The sequence below is a fragment of the Triturus cristatus genome, chromosome 4_2 (assembly GCF_964204655.1).
Source record: "Triturus cristatus chromosome 4_2, aTriCri1.1, whole genome shotgun sequence".
NCBI lineage: Eukaryota > Metazoa > Chordata > Amphibia > Caudata > Salamandridae > Triturus > Triturus cristatus.
In genome coordinates, this window is record NC_140586.1 from 955,885,281 (window position 1) to 955,909,084 (window position 23,804).

The following is a 23,804-nucleotide window of genomic DNA, read 5'->3' on the forward strand; positions in this document are numbered from 1 at the left end:
GTACAGACCGCATGCAAGCACCAGGCCCGAAAGGGACTGGAGAAGGGGTGGGAGCAAAGAGCTTCATCCTGGCCTCTGGTCAGGCATGAGAGACCCACATAAATGAAGGCGCCCTGGAGAAGGGGCTGATGGGCAGACTTAAGAGGAGTCTGCAAGGTCCAGGGTGCAGCAGTGAGAGAGAAGCAAAAAGTTTACAAAAAGGGGCGCAGAAGGAAAGACCTCAGCCAGGCGGCCGGGTGGCCCATTCCCACCCTTGGACCTGGCAGAGCTGGAAGCTTGCTGAAGGGAGCTGTGTTGTCATGCTCCATAGTGTGCAACTCTTGACATTCCAAAGTCACAAGAGGCTGGCTGCCTTTTCTGCAGTGACGCCTCGCAACAAACAATAGCCCTGAATGTGCAACGAGGCCCACCGCCGGGCTTGAATCACCAATAGGAAGCATAGGTTTACCTGGGGGTGGGGGGGGGGGGGAAATCAGGATCCTCCAAGCCAGTCGCAGTACTGTGTACAGGCATGATCTTTTAACCAATCGCAGACCATCACACATATAGAAATGTGATGGAACTGGTTTCTGAATACGAGAGTAGCTGTGAGTCCAAGATGAAACTACTCTGTTTTCAGGAACAGTAATTTCAAGTCTAGCTGTCCTTCGGACAAAATAGACATTAAAACTTCTTGCCAGTAAATAAAATCTAGAGGTCTTGGCGTCAGGGGTTACAAATTCGACATCCTTCCTGGTTACATGTGAACACAGGAGCACATTCACTTGCGCATGGATGCAGGCTGCAAGTGTGAGACTAATGTGGTGTGCAGGCCAGAAAATGCACACAGGTGTCCTGGCACAGCATGGGACTTTGCAAGGATTGGTGATGACCTGGGGTGTGCCTTATTATATTAATGGGCATTCATATATAAGTCAGTATGGTTTACTGAAAAATCTGTATTGCTTTAGCTGTATTATTAACCATACAGGTGAAATCTGCCTAAACATGTTTCACTCAGCTTAGGACCACACACACACACACACCAGCAAGATGTCAAGCTGGGATAAAACATGCACAACAAGTTTGAAATTGCAGTTACCAAAAGCATGCATCCACATATTACCCTAGGAATTGTTCTAATCCTCAGGCTCACTCAATCTGATTCTAGGCCTTCCTCCCACCCCCCTCAACTGAGTCAAGTTAATTACTCTGCTTCCCAGCTGAGGTAACAAACGGCCTCCCCACACACAAGGAGCAATTAACACTGATTGACTCCTGAGAAGGAAGGGATGGAGAGGAAAATGTGCATCTCATAATTACCGCTCGGACTCTAACCTCTGCCCTCCCACGACCGAAATCCCCACAGGCACTCTCCGCTCGACCCCTGATAATCTGAACCCTCCCTCACAAACTACCTCTTCCTCCAACACAGACCCATTTTTCCCCCCGACCCTTACTTCCCCCATGTCCAACGTCATCTCCCATCCAGTGGTCAATCTCCCCCCTCCTACCACTGTACACCCCCCCTCCGATGTCCCACATCCACAGACACAACCAGTCTCCACCGATTACCTCACTGACAACCCCGTGTCATCCCCATGTCCAACGTCGTCACCAATCCCATAAACTCGTTCCCCCATATTATCACTACACGCTCCACCTCCGCCCTCACACACCCACATACACAACCTGCCTCCACCGCTAATCTCATTGACATTCCCCGGAACTCTGACTTCTTACCTAGAATTTCTCTCCTCCTCACTTGGACAGTAGACCCTCTACTCCTCCTTGGAACTCCTTGAATGGCAGCATTACTAACCCGGCTCCCCGCGTCCAACCTCTCCCCTCTCCTAATCCCACTGATTCCGTTCAATCCCCGACCCATGTTCACTCTCCCTCCAAAGACCCAAGCCATTCTCGGACCCTGCCTGAAACCTTAAACATTTTCAGCTCAATAGCACAGCAACTGAACAGAATGGAGCTGAAAATTAACTCCCTTGCTGCTGATTTCCTTTTTTTACAACAAGATCTTCTCAACAGGACCAAGCCGCCGTGCTCCCTCTCCCCGGGTAGGTTTCCTCCCACCCCCCTCAATACCGCTCCCTTGGCCCCACAGTGCACCCCTCGTCCCTCCAGTCCGTCAGCGAGTCAGGCACTTCTACCCAACCGGGATCGCCAACCCATTTCGATACCGAAACCTGATGAGATCAACGACTCTTACCTTGCTTTGAGCCAGAAGTCAACCCCTTTCCCCATCCCTGTTATTATCGGCACTAACAGAATCCCTAAAAATGTCCACTCGCCTAGACCTCCTGCTCAATACTCCTCTATCCACCTTACTACCCCCATCATCGAGGCTCCCCGCCCTCTCTCTTGCATGCTCCTCAACTGCAGATCAGCAGTACAACACGCCACAGACATTGCTGAAGCTCTTCTCGCTGAAGAAATTGACATTGCTTTCCTCACTGAATCCCGGCTCAATATCCAGTCCACCCCCATTCTTGACATTCTCACCCCTCCAGGGTACACCATCCTCAGACAAGACAGACCGATCAAAACGGGGGGAGGACTAGCCATCATCCACAAGGCAGGAATACAGATTACCAAACTTAAACCTGCAGAATACCCATCATTTGAATACCTGGGTGTCGAACTCACTGCCAAGGGCACCTCACCCATCAAATTTCCCACCATCTACCATCCTCCTGGAGAGCGTGCCCTTTTCCCCGAAGAACTAACAGACCTAATATCACGGTTCTCCATGACAGACACTAAAGACGTGTTCCTGGGTGACCTCTATATACAATGGAACGACCCAGAAGACCACTGCCTACTTGAAATATATAACCTCAAACAACTCTGCAATAAACCATCTCACATCAAAGGTGCAACACTGGATGCGATCATTACCAACAATGATCTGGTCTCTGAGAGCGATTTCTCCCATTGACTGGTCTGACCACCACCTCATTCTGTTCAAGATTGATGCACTTGTCTTCCACCAACCTATTCGTGATAACAAACCTAAACACTGGACCAGAAATATCAAAGCAATCCCTTTACCCGAACTTGAATCCAGGATTCATGCCCATCTTCAACTCCAACCCTCACTGACGGCCGATGACCTCACTACACACTTTAACTAAAAAATGACAGAGGTTCTAGACCAAGTAGCTCCTCTCAAACTCAAACAATTGACGCGAACCAAATCTAAACCCTGGTTTAACGTGAATCTGAATGAGGAAAGGCGTCAACTCAGACAAACGGAAAGGTCTTGGAGACTAAACCTCTCAACCTTACACCTAGCGCAACTTAGATCTGCTCGGCAAGCATACAAAAAACACATTTTCTGTGAAAAGGCGCCTTTCTTCCGCAGCCAACTAGATCTGGTGAAAAACAGACCGAGAAAACTCTTCAATATTGTCGAAAGCTAAACTAACTGCACTCCCTCAAGAAATCAAAGCCACCTTCTTCACTAATAAAGTCTCAAAAATTGATCAATCCTTCATCCAAACCTCTAACCCTCCTTCCCTCTTAACCTGCACCTCTGATCATTCAGAAAGAGTTCTTAACAAGGACAACCAGACCTGCCTCCAGCTAAAAAACAATGCGCATTGGTCCCACTTTGAGCTAATGTCGTAAAATTAGGTTTTCAGTATAATTTCTAACCTAAAACCTTCCTCCCACACTATGGACCCCATCCCATCCACAATCATAAAAGAACTTAACCACACCATTTCCCCTTTCTGGACAAAAATCATCAACGCCTCTCTCACATCAGGCTGTGTCCCAGATTCCCTTCAACTTGGACAAATCACACCCATTCTCAAACAAGCATTTGCAATGTAATAGGTCTCGCATTTACAAGAGTTGGAGCTATTGGCATTGTAAATGTCAATGCGTTTTATTTATGTTTTGGTTTTTAAAATATAAATAAAAGGCATTGTCATTTAGAATGCCAATAGCTCAAACTTGCGTTAATGCGAGACCTATTGCATTGCAAATGCATTGCTTGTTTACACTGGTTATGTGGTTTGCATTTCAATATTGTGAGGTTTGTGTAAAAATTACATTTGTTTTACATTTCAGGTGGAGCAAAAAGGCCACAATCCATTAAACTACATGCAAATGAAATGTAGACGGACGCTAGGCTCGACCTAAAACTGACAAAGTAACGCTATCACAAAAGGTGTTGCATTACACCACATAATCTGCCTTTTCTTGCTACATAATTTAGCCCAACCTGCCGCCTAATTTGTCCCTCCCCTTCCGCATATTTCCAGAGGGCCTGGCTATGGAACCAAGCATTGGCATAGCCAATAGGTCTCGCTTTGGGGACCTTATAAGTATTTAGCTATGCAGCACAATATCCTTGGTGCAACAACATCAACTATTGCATGGCTAAACTCTTAAAGGTCCCAAATGCGAGACCTATTGGCTATGCCAATGCTTGTTAATAATAAGTGTTCCGTCAGACACCTCTAAAAATTAAGCCCCTGGAAAGGGGGGGGGGGGGAAGGTTAAGAGTGGGAGAGAAGAGAAGCGGCAGCTAGGGGAAAGAGCAGGATAGACGAAAGAAGGGGGGAAGGAAAGCGTGGGAGAAGGAAAGCAGGTGAAGAGGAGGACGCGTGTGACAGGAGGCAATAGACTGCTGCAAAGAAAAAAAAAGAACGGTGGAGGCAGGAAAAAAAAGAGGGGGAGAGCGGGTGATGAAAACTTTGACTTCTAATTTTCCGGTTACTATCGTCAGGATGGAGAGAGATCCTGGCTACATGACCTCGGGCTGGCAAAAGCACGCTATGATTTGGGGCCAGATGGTAGCTGTGACTCAGAGTCACTGCCCTCACTCACACATACACTGGAAGTTTCTAAAGGATTTGTGTGGAAAGGATGGGGGTAAAAAGTTTGTAAAACTTACTTATCTGATTGTAACTGAATATGTACCAAAGTTTGTAAAACTTACTTATCTGATTGTAACTGAGAAAGGAGGAAGCGTGTGACAGGAGGCAATAGACTGCTGTAAAGTAAAAGAAAATTTGTGCGTGCGCTTGGCGGGGGAGCGGACCCTTTGAAGTACGATGCCAAACGGATTGCATGGAGGCACGATGCACGCGATTGTGCGCGTGCTCGCCATGCAATCCGCTTTTGGGAGCACTTTTAAATGCCCCTTACTAAAGTCTCGCATAGCGATTGCTATCGCAATAGCTAGGCGAGACCTAAAAACCAGGCGCAGACCCTAATGATCAACAACCTCAGACCTATCTCCAACCTCCCATTCCTTGCAAAAACATTGGAGAAATGCATTCTCCACCAACTCAACAAACACATTGATGAGTTCAACCTCCGCGACACCTTTTAATCAGGATTCAGGAAAGGCTGTAGCACAGAAACAGCTATGCTCAACGTCTCTGACGATATTCATAACGCTTTAGATGAAGGTGATGCCTGCCTACTCATCCTTATTGACCTATCGGCGGCATTCGACACAGTAAATAATCCAGCGCTCCTGGAGACCTTGTCGAAGCGCTCCGGCATCAATGGCACAGTACTAAAATGGTTCACCTCTTTCCTTCAACACCGCTCGCAACAAATTAAAATCAACTCCTGTCTCTCAAAGCCAACAAAAGTCACACTTGGGGTCCCGCAAGGTTCGATCCTCCCCCCGGCCCTCTTCAATCTTTTCATGGAGCCCCTCACAATCATCTTGAAAAAAGCTGGAGTGAATTACCACCTTTACGCTGATGACACCCAAATCTGTTTCAAAATCTCCCAGCGACATCCAACACCTCAATGCCACTCTAACCGAGATCCAAACTTGGTTCAACGCTAACCACTTAAAGCTCAACCCAGATAAAACAGAACTAATCCTATTCTCTCCAAAAAGCAACCATCGTCCAATCCAAGAGTGGCTCAAGAATCTGGTCGTCCTAAACTGCCCCATCGTCCTATCCGACTCAGTTAAGTCTCTAGGCAGCACCCTTGAAAAGAACTTATCTATGGAGGCTGTGGAAATGTGGATTTCCCTGATCAGTTATGTCCCCTATCTTGGACCCCAACGGTTCTATATGGTTCTATATGCATGTTACAAGTACATGTATGTTTCCTCCAGTTCCAGTTTCGAAGACGCAAACACATGTGCGTCCACCGTTAACATGTCCTCTGTCAGATCCGCCATGAATGGGCTGGATATTCGATTCCTAAGTATGAAAGGCCACCGACTTTATATGGCTAAGTTACTCCATTTTTACAGTTCAGGCAAGTAGGCCCGATTCTGTCCTCAAAGCCTTTCCCTGCTCTCTGCCTCTGACAGCTTCAGCTTGAGCTTGCATCTGTGACCATGAACTTTGTCTCATTCTCTGCGCGGCCCACGAAGCCTGACATCAGCCTATTCTCTGCCAAGAGCTGTATTTCACCTTCGAATTATCTGCTTCCCCCTCAGCCGATGCATTCCTGCCTAGTAGCTTAAGTAAACATTCCTCCAGTTACCAAGCAAAAGGCCCGGTTTCTCTGCCCTCATGCAAGTAATTCATAGCCCTGTCATCATGGAATATTCCCATCCCCTCGCATTCAGTGTAGACACTTAGACGCTTGTACACACACACACAGTCAGTATAGAATAGATTCTGTCCGAGAGCCCTTCCCTTGTGGATAACATAGTTCTTTAAACATAGGATATTAGATATGATTTGGGATTAGGTTGACATAACCCCAGACTTTTGTCTCCACATGTAGAGCTAAATGTCAAGTCCCCTTCACCCCCTAGTTGCACGTCAATTACACGTCATGCTGCTGAGCGCGCATCTCTGCCAAGTATTTCTGCTGACATTGCGAAATCATCTCCAGGTATCCACCCACACATGACAATTTACCCCTTATCATCAAGTGGACGCCCACATGGACGCCCACCTTCACGCCTACTTACACGCCCACATGCTCTTATCTCATTCTCTCTTGCTCTCTTGCTTACGTACAATTGAGAAATGTATATATACTGTACTCTGTGAATAATGTTTTGAGAATATTGAGAATACTTTTCAGCCCCGTCCAGATCCTTTTTGGTGATAGAGATATTCTCCCTTTGACTCGAGTTATTGGAATAAAGCCCTTTATGAATCTGATACCACAGACTCAGCCTCTTGCTTTATGCATGATCCTATTGTTAATATTTAAAAGTCTGAGAGCGTGATATTTTATTTACCACAGAATGGCGCCCGAACAGTTTAATCTCTTTCCCCACACGCCGGAGATGAAGGTCCTGTTTTGCCCCCTTCCATAGCCGTGATGGACTTCAAGCGTGCACGTCGCGGGTTTTTCCCGCCAACTCCCTCAGGCCACCGAAGGGGACAGACTGCGACAAGGCATCCATACGAGGCGGTGAGGAACGCAGATTGTCTACCCAGAGCCCACCTGCGAGAGAGCTGCGTCTGAGGTATACAGAGGCCCACCAGGTTTTCAAAGTCCCGATGTCCAGAGGGTCCGATGTCCGCAGTCGTCGAGTCCAGTCCATTCTCTGAGGCCTTCCGTTTCAAGGAGCTACTCGGTGAGTACCATCGCCGGGGAGGCGTGTTGACGCGCACATAGGTTGTGCCGGTCAAGACGGATTTGGGTACACAAATCCGGTCTGCACTGTTTAGCAGTGTATATGTACTGTTTAGCAGTATATCAAGTATTCCGAAGTATTCAGTTATTGTCAAGAATTCAGCGTGGTGATTAGTTAGGCAGACTGTCATCATTGTCGGTCGTTGTTAAAATGTTTAATGTTTAATGTTTAAAGTGTTCAAATATTGTGGTATGAATGATTGTTCATTGTTCACTGTTCATTATTGTGTTTTTTTCGTATTAAGTGAGTTCAAGAGTAAGTATCAGATCAGTTGTCAATATGCCGCTCTTCTCGAAGTTAAGACAGATTACTACCAGAAAAGGGGTGCTTGAAGAAGCAGTTCCTATTCCTCCTAGGGACACTACAGGACATTTTATTTTTCACAAGCATGGCTTAGACGCCATATTATTCCTTGATCTATGGGTGGACTACACCAAAGAGTTACCAGAAAGTCAGAGATGGCCCGTAGCTGGGACCTGGGATGCCGAATGTATCATGAAAGTCGAAGAAGAGTTGTGGAAGAGGAAAGCTAGACAGTCACAGAAAGACGCTGTTGAATTATGGCGTAAAGAATAGCATAGACGCACAGAGTAAGCGCTCAGAAAAGAAGAGAAAAGTATGGAGGATTCAGACAAAGCCCGAGAAAACGTGTTAGTTGAGGAAGGTATCTGAGTAAAAGCAGAACAAGTAGATGGACAACGAAACACTCTTATGAAAGAGAAAATGTAGACCAGCTTGGAAGGATGCCATTGAGTTTTTGGCGCAAGGCGTCACATAGAAGGTCAGAGTAAGTGTTTCACGAAGCAGAGAGGAGTGGACTGGAGTCTGGAAAAGCCAAGGATGAGATGTTACAGGAGGAATTTGAGCTGGTAAAATGAGCGCAGGCTGACAGAAAAAGAAATACTGACGTTGCTGGTATTTATCCCGTCCTTTCAGAGGACCTAGCAAGAGTGGCCCCAGTAAAAAGACCAGTTATAATACATATATTAATTACATAGTAGCCCAAAGGTTCTTGAGCCCCCCACCAAATGAACAGCGCATAGCTGGTGTTTACATGGTCCAACATTTGACTACATTGTCAATAGGAAATTGAGAGGGGTGCAGCTAGAGAAGGAGCAACTCCTGTGATTTGATGACACCCCTAATGTACAAAGTGTTAACGAAAATAATTAGTGACAAGTTTAGCTTGGAAAAAGAATTGTGGGTATTTCGGATTTGCAAATTTTTCATGAATACAGGTTTGTGTTCTTGATGGTCCAGTGAGCCAATGTGCAGGGTCAAGTCGGTAAGATTATGACCCCCTGAGTGCAAATTGTATGTAAAAATAATTTTTCAATTGAGCGAATTATTGCAGTTTTTATGGAATTGAGTAGTCTTTTTGTCTTTGACAGCTTCAGAGTGAGGAGAAGGTGGGGGCCGTGTAGAGCAGAATGTGATACAGAAATCGGAGACAGATTCTGACCTTGTAGCCAGTGTAGGTGGGGGCCGATGAGAGGAGCAGAACAGGGCACTGCTTAGAAGGCTTCTCTGACATCGCATCTGTGTAATGCCTGCAGCTGGAGAGCCTTGGGGCCAGGAGTAGGAAAAACAAACAAAAGATGGCTGGCAGCCCAGGCTCAGGCCGCGCTGAGGGGCTATTTTTAACTTCTCTGATAAGACAGGGCAGCTGAGAAATGTAAGTCGAGAAAGATTCCCTTGTTCTATTCTGTGCAAAACAAGTGCCCCGAGGAAATGTCTATGGAGAAGATTTGTTTTATTTTTTAGCAATTGTTATATTGCTTCTGGTCAGAAAGTAAAATGTTGCTCTTGTTTGGAATTTTAAGGGCTATGTGCCTATATAAAAACGATTTTCAAATTCAGACATTTTTGAATTGTGGCCACAAGCTGCCACCAGTTGCATTGGATAAATGATCCAGTGGTTACGGGTCTGTGAGGAAAGATGTGAGATGCATCTTCGACTAGGACATGAGGGTACATTGTGTACAAAGAAGCATAGCACATTTTTATAAAAAAAAAAAAAAAAAAAAAAAAAAAAAAAAAAGAGACAGGTTCGTGTGTTCGTCATTTTTTGATTATTGTTGCTGATCCTGTGTGTCAGACTTGACGCGGTCATCATTGGGATGACCCACTGCCAGATGGGGTTGTATAGGGCAGGTAAATAAGTTATTGATTATAAGCCTGACAAATTAAGCAGGCCAGAATGTTCGCATCTGAGCTGTAGGTACTGTAATTACGCATCGCTGCTCATTTATATATGTTAGTGTAATTATCTATGCTTTCTGTGCCCGGTATACTGATGGCTTGGCACAATTACTAAATTTCACAGACATGATATTACCTTTATCATGCTGTCAAAATAGCAGACAACACGTTATCAGTGTATGTCTAATTGGTGTTGGAGATGAATGAAACAAAAGAAAAAGGCTATGCAAGACTAAAATATTTTTCACATAACTGCCTTTCTCTTATAGACAGGCAGCCTCGGTCATATGTTTCCAGATTGGACATTAAGGAACAATTATGATCTGTGCACTCGCATTTTAACTCTTGAAAGGCCTGTTTTAAATAAGGACTGCCACCACAGAGGGACATATGAGGCCCGGTATTTAGGGTAATGAGAAAATATCTGACAGGATTTCCTTTTTAAAGTTTGCTTTAGTAAGCTCATTCTTGTGAGTGGTGGCCCCAAAAGTTGACTTGTTTTTGAATTAGGCTATTTATTGTATAGGTGGAAATTATTGCACATTGACTGATTTCTTTAGCAGATAAATTATTAATTATCAACATTAACAACTGTTCTTAAACTTGGTTTTCCGAATATTTAGGTAATTTAGCATTCCTATTAGGGCCTCCTAGCATTAATATTGACTTCAGGTTGGTGTAGGTTCATGTAATAGGGACATTTGCATATGAGATGTCAGTTGGCTAGCTTATGAGCTAACACAATGAGGTTTGTACATTAATTTGAAGGATTTCTCGCCGTTTCACATACGCTGTGTATCTCCTATAATTTTGCTTACGCCCAGTAGCTACACACAGGGATTAATAGTATTGACAAGACACAGGGTTTGATAGTGTTTGACAGCAGTGAAATCTGTTTCAGATTTCCTCCTGTCAAAAAGGGGGGGAAGGAGGAGAATATTGGCTTTCTGCTGGCCCCTGAGGAGGTTCGCTTCCCGCTAGCCCCTTAAGAAATTAAGCCCCTTAGAAATTAGCCCCCTTAGAAATTAAGCCAAGGAAATAGGTATGGTGTTTTCCCCTTTTTCTCATGTTTTATTGTGATCTTTCAGGGGAATTAGTTGTGGGCACCGGAACGTATTCAATTGATTTCTGGTTTTTTCACAGCCCAAGACACAAAAAGACTAAAGTCCTCAAGAACACACTGTGGCATTTGAAGAATTAAAGAGAGCTTTATGTCAAGCACCAGTTTTAGCAAACCCTGATTACAACAAATCGTTTATGTTTTTTGTGACAGAGCGGGATGGAACAGCACTATCTGTCCTAACACAAGATCATGCAGGAAAACACGAGCCCTGTGCTTATTTTTCTAGTACATTAGACCCAGTAGCACAGGCTTTGCCTGCGTGCCTAAAATCAGTTGCAGCAACGGCCTTAGCCATAAGACAAAGTGACTCGATAGTGCTGGGCCACCCTCTGACAGTACAAGTACCACACGCAGTAGAGGTTCTCTTGAACCGGACACAAACACAACACCTGACTGTAGCTAGACTGACAGATTATGAGCTGACGTTATTTCAACCACACATAGAGATCAGACGATGCAACATACTGAATCCCGCTACCCTTTTGCCCTCCAGTACAGAAAGCGTTTCACCACACAACTGTGTTGAAGTAATACATACCGTGACTAAACCAAGACAAGACTTGACAGATGTTGCACTCCCAGACCCCGACCTAACACTATATGTTGACGGCTCATGCATGAGGACAGGGGCGGGAGAATTAGTGGCAGCATATGCAGTGACTGCTGATACTGTAATAATAGAGACTAAAAGAATAGACATATTGTCAGCACAAGCAGCAGAGCTCATCGCCCTGACACAAGCGTGCATAAGAGCTAAGTACCTGAGAGTAAACATTTACACCGATTTTGTGGAGAGAAAGAGGTTTCTTGACCTCTCATGGGGCCAAGATACAGCATGGCCCCCTTATTCAAGCCCTACTGGAAGCAATACATTTACCAACAGCCATAGCTATCCTAAAATGTAAAGCACATACTAGAGCCACAGATACCATTTCCCAAGGCAATGATCTGGCAGACCGAACTGCTAAACAGACAGCTCAGACCCCACTAGACATGACAAAATCACAGATACTATCACTGTCCAAAGCCATGACAGTTAGGGATCCTTCCAGGGATGTACAAGACATTCAGACACATGCTACTGTAGACGAATTAAAGAAATGATCGGAACAAGGAGGGGTACTGACTGATCAAGGTTGGATGACAAAGGGCAAATCCACATGGTTTCTTCCTGATACCATGGTACAAGTGATTATAAATACCGCACATAGTCCTGCACACTTAGGAGAGAAAGCAATGATAGATAGCTTACAGAATATATGGTTCAACAAGCACCTGCGTGCAGCAGCGAAACAAAAGGTCAGAACATGTATGATCTGTTGCCAATTCAATGCAGGTAAAGGCATTCCGATGGAACAAGGTGGATTCCATCCACCTGACCACCCTTTTGAAGTGCTCCAAATGGATTATATCCAAATAAACAGATGTAGAGGTTACAAATATGTCCTGGTACTAATGAAGCAGGTGTCCCTTCTGTTAGGGTATACCTGGAAATTCCATTGTGTGCGACATCCTGAAGCAGCAGGCCTTGTAGAAAGACATAATCAGACATTAAAAATTTGCGCAGACAAAGGTATAGACTGGATGGTAGCCCTGCCGGTTGCCCTCTTTTACATGCGAATGGTAGCTCATTCTAGAACAGGCTTATCTCCCTATGAAGTGGTCTTTGGTAGACCACCAAAATATGTGGGCACTACAATGCCTAAAAGATTACTTATGTTGACAGTAACATGCTGACAGATTACCTGGCTTCCTTGATGTCTGCACTACTCTCTTGTTGTTCGCAGGTTGCTGCCGCCTTCCCTGACAACACCCAGGTCAAAGAATACTCCATCGCTCCTGGATGACAGGCGCCGAAGTCAGTGCTCTGGACCACGGGGACGGCCGTTAAAGTCAAAGTGCACCTTCACCACTCTTTTACAAAGGAAAAAAAACTTTGAACTTGGATTTTGAACAACATTTTCTAGAGGAGAATGCCCAGAAGTTTCCACAAAGCTAAACCTTGATTCAAAAAGTCAGAACCCGTTTGATCAATTAAGTCCACTAGGTGGTGAAGCGGTTGAACATGTATTCTGGCTCGCATAAGATCTTGGACAATAACATAAAGCAGAAATAAGAGAGTTAGATAAGAAGCAAATAGATGTATAGTGACTGTAATTTTTCAATATCTTAAGAGCATCACGATAATATGTATCAGCTTAATACTACATGCTATTTTTCCTCCTATTGCCTCACTTTTACACTCCTCCACTAATGATACCATAAAGCACACATTTAGTGATCTGCCATCCTATGAGCTATCATATCGACTTGCCTTACGCAACAATACCTTTATTCAGATGCTGCACCATTCACATCAGACTAGCAATGCTACAGACTGCTGGGTCTGTGGCCGACTCCCCCCCTATCAGAACTATAAGGGAGTTTTGCCCCTTTTTCTCTATCCGTTCACACACAATGGCTCCTGTGGAGCATGGTTTAGTTTGATTAATTCCCTAGATTCGAATTCCGCAGTTTATCAAGACAACTGGGTATGGGGAAACCTGAATTTAGTTTTTGCTTAAAGTCTGCTACCCTAACAAGGAGGGACTTCCCAAAAGAACAGGAACTGATCTAAGAAATGAAGTATATGGATTAGGTAATTTTACACTTAACCTCATGATCCTGAACGTTGAATCTGAAGCTACACCAATCTTGCCCGCCATGTCCGTATTCCCAGTAAAAGAGGAATTATGTATAAGAAAGAATGGCTCCATACACATGGGCCATAGTAAATGCACCACTGTAATAAAATTCAGTGATCAAGGCAAGTCTACATTTAGAGCTTCTCGTCATTCCTACTTTATATGTGGCCAGACCGCATATATACGCTTACCTCTAGATTGGGATGGTACCTGTTACATAGCATTCCTCCTATCACCTGTTTTCCTAGCTCCTCCTGATTCTCATAGAAATACTCATTTAGTACATAATAGACAGCAGAGAGATCTCCCAATTGTCAATTACGCTGAAACAGCATGGGAAAAATACACAGATTTCAATAAAGGTTTCTTTCCCTATATAGGTACAGTTACCAATAGTAAGCTGATACGTAGATTAACCAGAACCCTTGAAGCAGTAGTGAACGAAACTATTTCCGCCTTAGGCAATTTAACAGAAGAGCAGTCTGCTATGCGGATTGTTGTGCTTCAAAATAGTCTTGTCCTTGACGTTATCCTGGCCGATAGGGGCGGAGCTTGTAGGGTCATCGGATCAAGCCATTGCATTTTTCATACCAGAAAATTCGCCATCTGTATATAAAGCCATAACTCGCCTTCATAAGATTGTAAGCCAGATACACCAGAATCCAGGCACCTGGACTTGGTCCGGTTGGTTTTGGAGTGTATTATCTACCTTTGGATGGAGGGTCCTATCCTTCCTAGGTATTGGCCTTCTCATACTATTCAGTTGCTGTCTATGCCTGCAATGTGGACCAGCGATTTGTGGTCTGTGTGCCACATCGTGTATTCCACATCAAGGTTTTCGCTCAAGATCCCGGAAGAAGAAAGAAGAAGAAATGATGCTCCATGAGCAAATCGATGGATTAATGAAGATTGATGTTTCTTGACGGGCAAGTAGGGGACAAGGAGGGAATGTGGAAATGTGGATTTCCCTGATCAGTTATGTCCCCTATCTTGGACCCCAACGGTTCTATATGGTTCTATATGCATGTTACAAGTACATGTATGTTTCCTCCAGTTCCAGTTTCGAAGACGCAAACACATGTGCGTCCACCGTTAACATGTCCTCTGTCAGATCCGCCATGAATGGGCTGGATATTCGATTCCTAAGTATGAAAGGCCACCGACTTTATATGGCTAAGTTACTCCATTTTTACAGTTCAGGCAAGTAGGCCCGATTCTGTCCTCAAAGCCTTTCCCTGCTCTCTGCCTCTGACAGCTTCAGCTTGAGCTTGCATCTGTGACCATGAACTTTGTCTCATTCTCTGCGCGGCCCACGAAGCCTGACATCAGCCTATTCTCTGCCAAGAGCTGTATTTCACCTTCGAATTATCTGCTTCCCCCTCAGCCGATGCATTCCTGCCTAGTAGCTTAAGTAAACATTCCTCCAGTTACCAAGCAAAAGGCCCGGTTTCTCTGCCCTCATGCAAGTAATTCATAGCCCTGTCATCATGGAATATTCCCATCCCCTCGCATTCAGTGTAGACACTTAGACGCTTGTACACACACACACAGTCAGTATAGAATAGATTCTGTCCGAGAGCCCTTCCCTTGTGGATAACATAGTTCTTTAAACATAGGATATTAGATATGATTTGGGATTAGGTTGACATAACCCCAGACTTTTGTCTCCACATGTAGAGCTAAATGTCAAGTCCCCTTCACCCCCTAGTTGCACGTCAATTACACGTCATGCTGCTGAGCGCGCATCTCTGCCAAGTATTTCTGCTGACATTGCGAAATCATCTCCAGGTATCCACCCACACATGACAATTTACCCCTTATCATCAAGTGGACGCCCACATGGACGCCCACCTTCACGCCTACTTACACGCCCACATGCTCTTATCTCATTCTCTCTTGCTCTCTTGCTTACGTACAATTGAGAAATGTATATATACTGTACTCTGTGAATAATGTTTTGAGAATATTGAGAATACTTTTCAGCCCCGTCCAGATCCTTTTTGGTGATGGAGATATTCTCCCTTTGACTCGAGTTATTGGAATAAAGCCCTTTATGAATCTGATACCACAGACTCAGCCTCTTGCTTTATGCATGATCCTATTGTTAATATTTAAAAGTCTGAGAGCGTGATATTTTATTTACCACAAGGCCCACATCCAAAACTCTGCAAAAAGTGCACTTTTCTCTCTAAAACACCTCAATAAATTGAAACCTTTTCTTCCCATGATGACCTCAAGACAGTAGTCCAATCCCTAGTTCTCTCTAAAAATCGACTACGGGAACGCCATCCTAACAGGGACTCCAAAAGCTCACCTAGCCCCTCTAAGGGCAGTGCCGCTCAACTCGTATCTGGAGTACAAAGATTTGAACACATCACTCCAGCTCTCAACTGGCTTCCCATGGAAGGGAGGTGTATTTACAAACTGGCCTGTATCACACACAAGACCCTTCACTCTCTAGCCCCTAACTACCCGACCAACAAACTGGTAAGAGCAGGTCAATCCAGAATGCTGAGACGCTCCAACTCACTCATTCAAATTCCTCCAAAACTGAAAAAGAAAAGCACACAATACCGATCGTTCTCTGGCAACGCTCCCAGGATGTGGAACGCTCTCCCTAGAGTCCTCAGATGCAACCCCTCCTTCTCCTATTTCAAAAGGGACCTGAAAATCCATCTCCTTAACAAATACTTTCCCGACCAATGTCAACTAACCTAGACTTCAATAGCCCAGTTTACTCCTCTCTCTTGACATTCAAGGATAGACGGTGACCGGACTGTGTTAACCACCTTATCTTCCATGCTGTATATTTTTTTTATCCCTGGTTCTGCTTCCTTACTGCCTGCCTACTATGTAATGCAATTTCCGTCTGTTTTTCTTTTCAGTATGTATGTAAAGCGCTCTGATACCTACGGGTCAAGCTAGCGCTATATAAAACTTTTAAAATAAAATACTGCATCACAATGAACCTGGGATGAGTCATGAAAAAAAGGAGAAAACCCAGACATCTGGAGCCACCAGATGCCCTGCAAGGTGGGCTAAGGACTTTGTCACAAACTAACTCCCAGGATTCAGGGCCAACGACCCTGGCCTTCTAATGCTCCCTGAGGACTAGTTTGGGGAGGAGGAGAGGGGGTGGGGGTTGTTTACCCAATTTCTTACAGTCCCAGTTTTAGATTACCAGCAGCTGAGTACCAAAAAAATTAAAAGCTTGGGGTGACACCCAAAAGGTGGTCTCCATGCAACAATAGCGATACATGATCTTCATTAGGCATAGCATTTTTTAACGATACAAATAAGTTTCAAAATACACAAACCCTTTTAGATAAAGACATACGATGGGTAAACGGGTTTAAAACAAACAAATAACTCGAAAAAAACTAATTGCACATATGAGCCGAGTCCTCTTTTTAGCTGATGGCAAAACAAACTGCAAAATTTAATTTGCGTGTTTCTAGCCACTAGTTCAGCCGGCACCGAGCTGGGCTGGGGGGTGGGGTGGCAGACTGGAAAGATAGGGGTGGGGGCCCAGGAGAGCGAGAGAAGGGAATGGGGGGGTGGAGTACTACAGACCCAGGACAGGGGTCTGTGGATCTGAAGCTCAGCTTGCACCGAGCTGTGTGTGGGGGGGGGGATGAAAGATGGGGGTGGTGGGCGGCGGGCTGGAGAGAGAGGGGGTGGGCAGTAGAGAGGGGGTGGGCGGCAGGCAGGAGAGAGAGGGGGTGGGGTCCAGGAGAGAGAGGGAAAAGGGGGGTGAAGTACTGCAGATCCATGACAGGGGTCTGCGGATCTGAAGCTCAGCCTGCCCCAAGCTAGGGGCGGGCAGGAGAGAGAGGGGAATGGGGGGGGGCAGAGTACTGCAGACCCAGGATAGAGGCTGTGGATCTGAAGCTCAGCCTGCACCGAGCGGGAGGTGCAGGAGAGAGAGAATGGGGTGGGGGCAGGCATGCGAGAGGGAGAAAGAGAGGGAGAAAGAGAGAGAGAAAGAGAAAGAAAGAGAGAGAGAGAGAGAGAAAGAGAGAAAGAAAGAGAGAGAAAGAAAGAAAGAGAGAGAAAGAAAGAAAGAGAGAGAAAGAAAGAGAGAGAAAGAAAGAGAGAGAAAGAAAGAGAGAGAAAGAAAGAGAGAGAAAGAAAGAGAGAGAAAGAAAGAAAGAGAGAGAAAGAAAGAGAGAGAGAGAGAGAGAGAGACACTCAGGACTAGGGTCTGCGCGGATCTAATGCATAGGCTGCACAGGGCTGGGGGAGGGGGCCTGGAGGAACCAGGGGAGAGGGAGGGAGGGGTAGGGTGGCCAGATCCTTGAGAACCAAAAACCAGGACATTTTGCAAAAATAGAAGGACTAGAATTTTACATCAAAGGAGCTGCCCGGAATGACCGCTCTCATCAACCTAGGAACACAGAAGAAGCACTAAGACAATAAATAAAATATAATTTCTAAAACCAGCATATCTGTTAATTTAAATTGCTTACTTACAACACCTGCTAACTAAATTCAGTACACCTGGTCACCCTAGGAAGGGGTTGGCAAGAAGGGAGAATGGAGGGGGGCAGGAGACAGAGGGATGAGGTGTGGGGGAGAGGAGGGGGGCAGGAGAGAGAGGAGGGGGCAAGGAGAGAGAGGGAAGAGGAGGGGGCAAGGAGAGAGAGAGGAGGAGCAGGAGAGAGAGGGGAGGGGCAGAGCAGGAGAGAGGGCAGGGGGCAGGAGAGAGGGGAGCAGGAGAAAGATGGGGAGGGGGCAGGAGAAAGAGGGGGCAAGGAGAGAGAGAGGGGGGAGAGGGCAAGGAGAGAGAGAGGGGGGAGGGGGCAAGGAGAGAGAGAGAGGAGGGGAGCAGGAGGAGAGGAGCAGGAGAAAGAGGGTTGGGGCAAGAAGAGAGAGGAGGGGCAAGAAGGGGGAGGAGGCAAGAAGAGAGAGGAGGGGGCAAGAAGAGAGAGGAGGGGGGCAAGAAGAGGGAGGGGGGGAGGGGACAAGAAGAGGGAGGGGGGGAGGGGAGGGGACAAGAAGAGGGAGGGGGGAGGGGACAAGAAGAGGGAGGGGACAAGAAAATGGAGGGGAGGGGACAAGAAAAGGGAGGGGAGGGGACAAGAAGAGGGAGGCAAGGGGACAAGAAGAGGGAGGGGTGGGGTCAAGTAGAGAGAGGAGGGTGTGTAATGCAGACTCAGGACATGGGTCTGCGTGGATATAATGCGTAGACTGCACAGGGCTGGGTGAGGGGGGGGGCAGGAGGGGGCAAGGAGAGAGAGGGGGAGGGGGCAAGGAGAGGGAGGGGACAAGAAGAGGGAGGGGACAAGAAGAGGGAGGGGAGGGGACAAGAAGAGGGAGGGGAGGGGACAAGAAGAGGGAGGGGAGGGGACAAGAAGAGGGAGGGGAGGGGACAAGAAGAGGGAGGAGGGTGTGTAATGCAGACTCAGGACATGGGTTTGCGTGGATATAATGCTTAGACTGCACAGGGCTGGGTGAGGGGGGGACTAGGAGAGAGAGGGGGCAAGGAGAGAGAGGGGGAGGGGGCAAGGAGAGAGGGGGGAGGGGGCAAGGGGGGAGGGGGTGAGGGGAGGGGGCAAGAGGAGAGGGGGCAAGAAGAGGGAGGGGAGGTGGCAAGAAGAGAGGGGGAAGGGAGGGGTCAAGGAGAGAGAGGGTGTGTAATTCAGACTCAGGACATGGGTCTGCGTGGATATAATGCTTAGGCTGCACTGGGCTGGGTGAAGGGACCTGAAGGAACCAGGAGAGAGAGGGAGGGGGTTGGACAGGAGGGATAGGGAGGGACGTCTGGAGATGGCGCAGCAGGTTGAACACTCGGTAAGTGTTATGGAGGCCATCCCCGGCCCCACTGAGGCCTCACCTCCGCTGAATCCGGCTCGTCTACAGCGAGGCTGGGCGCCTCTTCTCAGGTGATATCTCGCAGGGATCGGGGATCAAGGCCGGATCCTGAGCAGATCCCGAGAGAAGAGCTTCGAAAACCAACAAACACATCTATTTACTGCGCACGCTCAGACAGTGAAACGCGACACACTGCCCATAACTATAAGGCGAGCCCAGGGTAGACTGCGCATGCCCGCAACCAAAGACACAGATACAGTCAATATTTGCGAGATCCAGCCAGACTGCGCATGCCTAGCAGATACAGCCCTTGTTAGCACGATCCCATTAAACTGCGCATGCCCAATCCCTGCTTTCTATTGTGCTGAGCATGCGCACTTACCGATTGTCTGCGCATGCCCAGGAACGCGATTCACCCATCCCTCGAATATGGAGTACTGGAAATGACTTCTAAGTTCCTACTGTGGTAGAACTGCGCGTGCCGAAGGTGTGCCCCCCCCCCCCCCGAGGGGCCCCCACTGGTGTCAATGCTTCTCACATGGAAGGGAAGCGTGTATGAAGCAGTGCAGCACCCCCTCTAGACCACGGCCGTCAGAGTTTACCTCTACTATGGATGCGCTCTGCTTTTTCTTTTTTATTTGCTGTTTATTGCAGCGCACACGTGGCCCTGGGGCATTAGAGTGCTGTACAAGGCAGCACAGAGCCATGCGTACACACACTCGTTCTGTAACAAGAACAGTAAATGCTTCTCTCAAACACTGATCCAGGATCCAAAGCAGCCGACAGAGGAGACTAAGTTTAACCAACATGTTTCTTGAGCATTAGCGTCTTTAGTTACTTTTTGAAGGTCCTGTGATTCACTGTAGTGGAGAAGGGTGGTTGGAGGGAGGGGTTGGAGCTCCAGGGGTGGGGTGGTTGGAGCTCCAGGGGTGGGGTGGGGGAGCTCCAGTCGTTTGAGGGAGCGCCATGGATTGGGGGAAGCTCCAGGTGGGGGGGGGGGGGGGGAAGCTCCATGGGTTGAGAGGGAGTTCCAGGGGTTGGGGGGAGCTCCAGGGGTTGGGGCTCCAGGGGTTGGGGGGGAGCTCCAGGGCTTGAGAGGGAGCTCCAGGGGTTGAGAGGGAGCTCCAGGGGTTGAGGGGGAGCTCCTGGGGTTTGGAGGGAGGTCCAGGGGTTGGGGGAGCTCCAGAGGTGTGGGGGGGGGGGCTCTAGGGGTTGGGGGAAGCTCCAGGGGATGGGAGGGAGCTACAGGGGTTTGGGGGGGGGAATCTCCAGGGGATGGGAGGGAGTTCCAGGGGTTGGGGGAGCTCCAGGGGTTGGGGGGAGCTCCAGGGGTTGGGAGGGAGTTCCAGGGGTTGGGGGAGCTCCAGGGGTTGGGGGGAGCTCCAGGGGTTGGGGGGGGGAGCTCCAGGGCTTGAGAGGGAGCTCCAGGGGTTGAGAGGGAGCTCCAGGGGTTGAGGGGGAGCTCCTGGGGTTTGGAGGGAGGTCCAGGGGTTGGGGGAGCTCCAGAGGTGTGGGGGGGGGGGCTCTAGGGGTTGGGGGAAGCTCCAGGGGATGGGAGGGAGCTACAGGGGTTTGGGGGGGGGGGGAAGCTCCAGGGGATGGGAGGGAGTTCCAGGGGATGGGTTTGGAGGGAGCTCCAGGGGTTGGGCGAGAGTTCCAGGGGTTGGGCGAGAGCTCCAGGGGTTGGGGGAGGGAGTTCCAGGGCTTGAGTTGGAGGGAGCTTTGGGTTGGAGGGAGCTCCAGGGGATGGGGAGCGGGGAGCTCCAGGAGATATGGGGGGGGGGGAGCTCCAGGGGATTGGGGGGAAGCTGCCTCTTCCAGGCCAGATCACTCCACTCTCCCGCTCCAGCTTCCTGATTCCTGCATCGCCGAGTTTTCCCGCCGCTGCCTCCCTGCGGCCTGCCCCCCTCCAATCCCATTCGCCGCCCCACTCCCGCCACCCAGCTGACCCTTCCTCCCGGCTCCTTACTTAAGGGGACCCAGGGGACTGCTGCAGTGTGACCGCTGCCTCTTCCAGGCCAGATCACTCCACTCTCCCGCTCCAGCTTCCTGATTCCTGCATCGCCGAGTTTTCCCGCCGCTGCCTGCAGAGTTTTTCCCGCCGCTGCCTCCCTGCGGCCCCGCCCCCCTCCAATCCCATTCGCCGCCCGCTCCCGCCACCCAGCTGACCCTCCCTCCCGGCTCCTTACTTATGACGCCCCCGGAGCGACCGCGCAGCGGACGCGCGCAGCGGGAGCGCCGAAGGTGCGCCAAAGGTAAGCCCGTCCGCGCCTGGACCGCGCCCAGCACCAGACCCCCTGGTCCGCGTCGCCGCCGGTGCACCCGACTCACCTACGACGCCACAACCCTTCTCGCTCTCAACGCCGGACAAAACAACGCCTGCCACCACGCCACCCCGAGACGCACCCACGGACCCTTCTCCTGCCTTGACTGCCGATTCTCCTGCCTCCGAGCCTGCACCGCACCAGCCAAACCGAGCCCCAGCAACAACCATCTGAAGTGCATCCTGCTCAACACCCGCTCCATCCACCGACACGCCGTCGAACTCTGGAACCTCCTCGACTCGACATCACCAGACATCGCCTTCCTGACGGAAACCTGGACGAACGCCTCCTCAGCGCCCGACATCGCCATAGCCATCCCGGACGGATACAAGATCACCAGGAGGGACCGCGTCAACCAGACGGATGGAGGCATCGCCATCGCCCACAAGAACACCATCCGCATCACGACCAACTCAGATGACACCCTCACCTCCGCCGAACACCTCCACTTCCAGATACACCCCGACCCCAAGACCACGTTCAGAGGCACCCTCGTCTACAGACCACCGGGACCACGCACACAATTCAGCGAAGTCATCACAGATTTCGTCAGCCCACACGCCATCAACTCCACCGACTACATCCTCCTAGGGGATCTCAACTTCCACCTGGAGAACAACAAGGACCGCAACACCGTCGCCCTGCTGGACAACCTTGCCAACCTCGGACTCAAGCAACTGGTAACCACCCCCACCCACTACACCGGCCACACGCTTGACCCAGTCTTCTCATCCAGCAAGCACGTCGCCTTCAGCCACGCCACCAAACTCCAGTGGACCGACCACAGCTGCGTCCACTTCAGCTTCAGAAAAACGACGACCCACCACCACCCGCAACAAGCCCCTCGAAGGAACTGGAACAAGATCACAAACGACCAACTCACCACCTTCCTCAGCCAGAACCCCCCCACCAGCTCAATGGACCCCAACGAAGCCGCCAACAACCTCACTCAGTGGATCACCAACTGCGCTGACGCCCTTGCACCACTGAAGAACCCCCCCAGCAGACGCAGCAGCAAGAAAACCCCCTGGTTCACCGACGAACTCATCACCTCCAAGAAGAACTGCCGCTCCCTGGAGAATACCTGGCGCACCAACCAGACCACAGACAACATGACTGCCCTCAAGCATGCCACCCGCAAACACCCCCAACTGATCCGCGCCACAAAGAAGACAGCCTTCAAGGAACGATTGGACAACAACACCCACAACAGCAAAGAACTCTTCACCATCGTCAAAGAGCTCTCCAACCCCGACGCCGGAAACAACAACATCACTCCCTCGCAAGACCTCTGCGACTCTCTCGCCGCCTTCTTCCACGACAAGATCGCCAACATACACAACAGCTTCGGCCCTCCTACCACGACCCCCACCACCGAACCGACGCCCCCCCACCGCCACCCTCCGCACCTGGACCCCGGTCAGCACCGAAGACACAACACGCACGATGAACACCATCCACTCTGGATCCCCCACGGACCCCTGTCCACACCACATCTTCAACTCGGCCGACTACATCATCGCACCCCACCTCCGCGACATCATCAACGCCTCCTACAACACCGCCACCTTCCCGGATTGCTGGAAACACGCCGAGATCAGCGCCCTGCTGAAGAAACCTACAGCTGACCCCACCGACCTCAAGAACTTCCGCCCCATCTCGCTCCTCCCGTTTCCTGCCAAAGTCATCGAGATGACAGTCAACAGACAGCTAGCTGCCTTCCTTGAGACCAACGGCTCCCTCGACCACTCGCAGTCCGGCTTCCGAGCCAACCACAGCACGGAGACCGCCCTCATCGCAGCCACAGACGACATCAGATCCCTACTAAACAACGGGGAAACAGCGGCCCTCATCCTCCTGGACCTCTCCGCAGCATTCGACACTGTCTGCCACCGCACCCTGGTACAACGCCTGAACAACGCCGGAATCCAGGAGAAGGCCCTTGAGTGGATCACCTCATTCCTCGCCGGAAGAAGCCAGAGAGTCCGCCTCCCCCCATTCCGGTCAGCGGCCACTGAAGTCATCTGCGGCGTTCCACAGGGGTCATCGCTCAGCCCCACCCTCTTCAACGTCTA

General features: G+C 49.0%; 1 protein-coding gene across 6 annotated transcripts in view; it reads right to left on the reverse strand.

Moving 5' to 3' along the window:
* LOC146839091 (uncharacterized) overlaps positions 1-23,804 on the reverse strand; it is a 192,569-nt gene that overhangs the window by 102,974 nt on the left and 65,791 nt on the right. For 2 of the 6 annotated variants that reach the window (XM_085603096.1, XM_085603095.1), the window contains exon 1: positions 19,428-19,583. The exons of 2 other annotated variants lie outside the window; for them this stretch is intronic. The gene's annotated coding sequence lies outside the window, so the exon portion shown is untranslated. Of the gene's footprint in view, positions 1-12,652; positions 12,786-19,427; positions 19,584-23,804 lie in introns of those variants that run through there. 2 more of the 6 variants (XM_085603101.1, XM_085603097.1) reach the window with 1 other exon arrangement.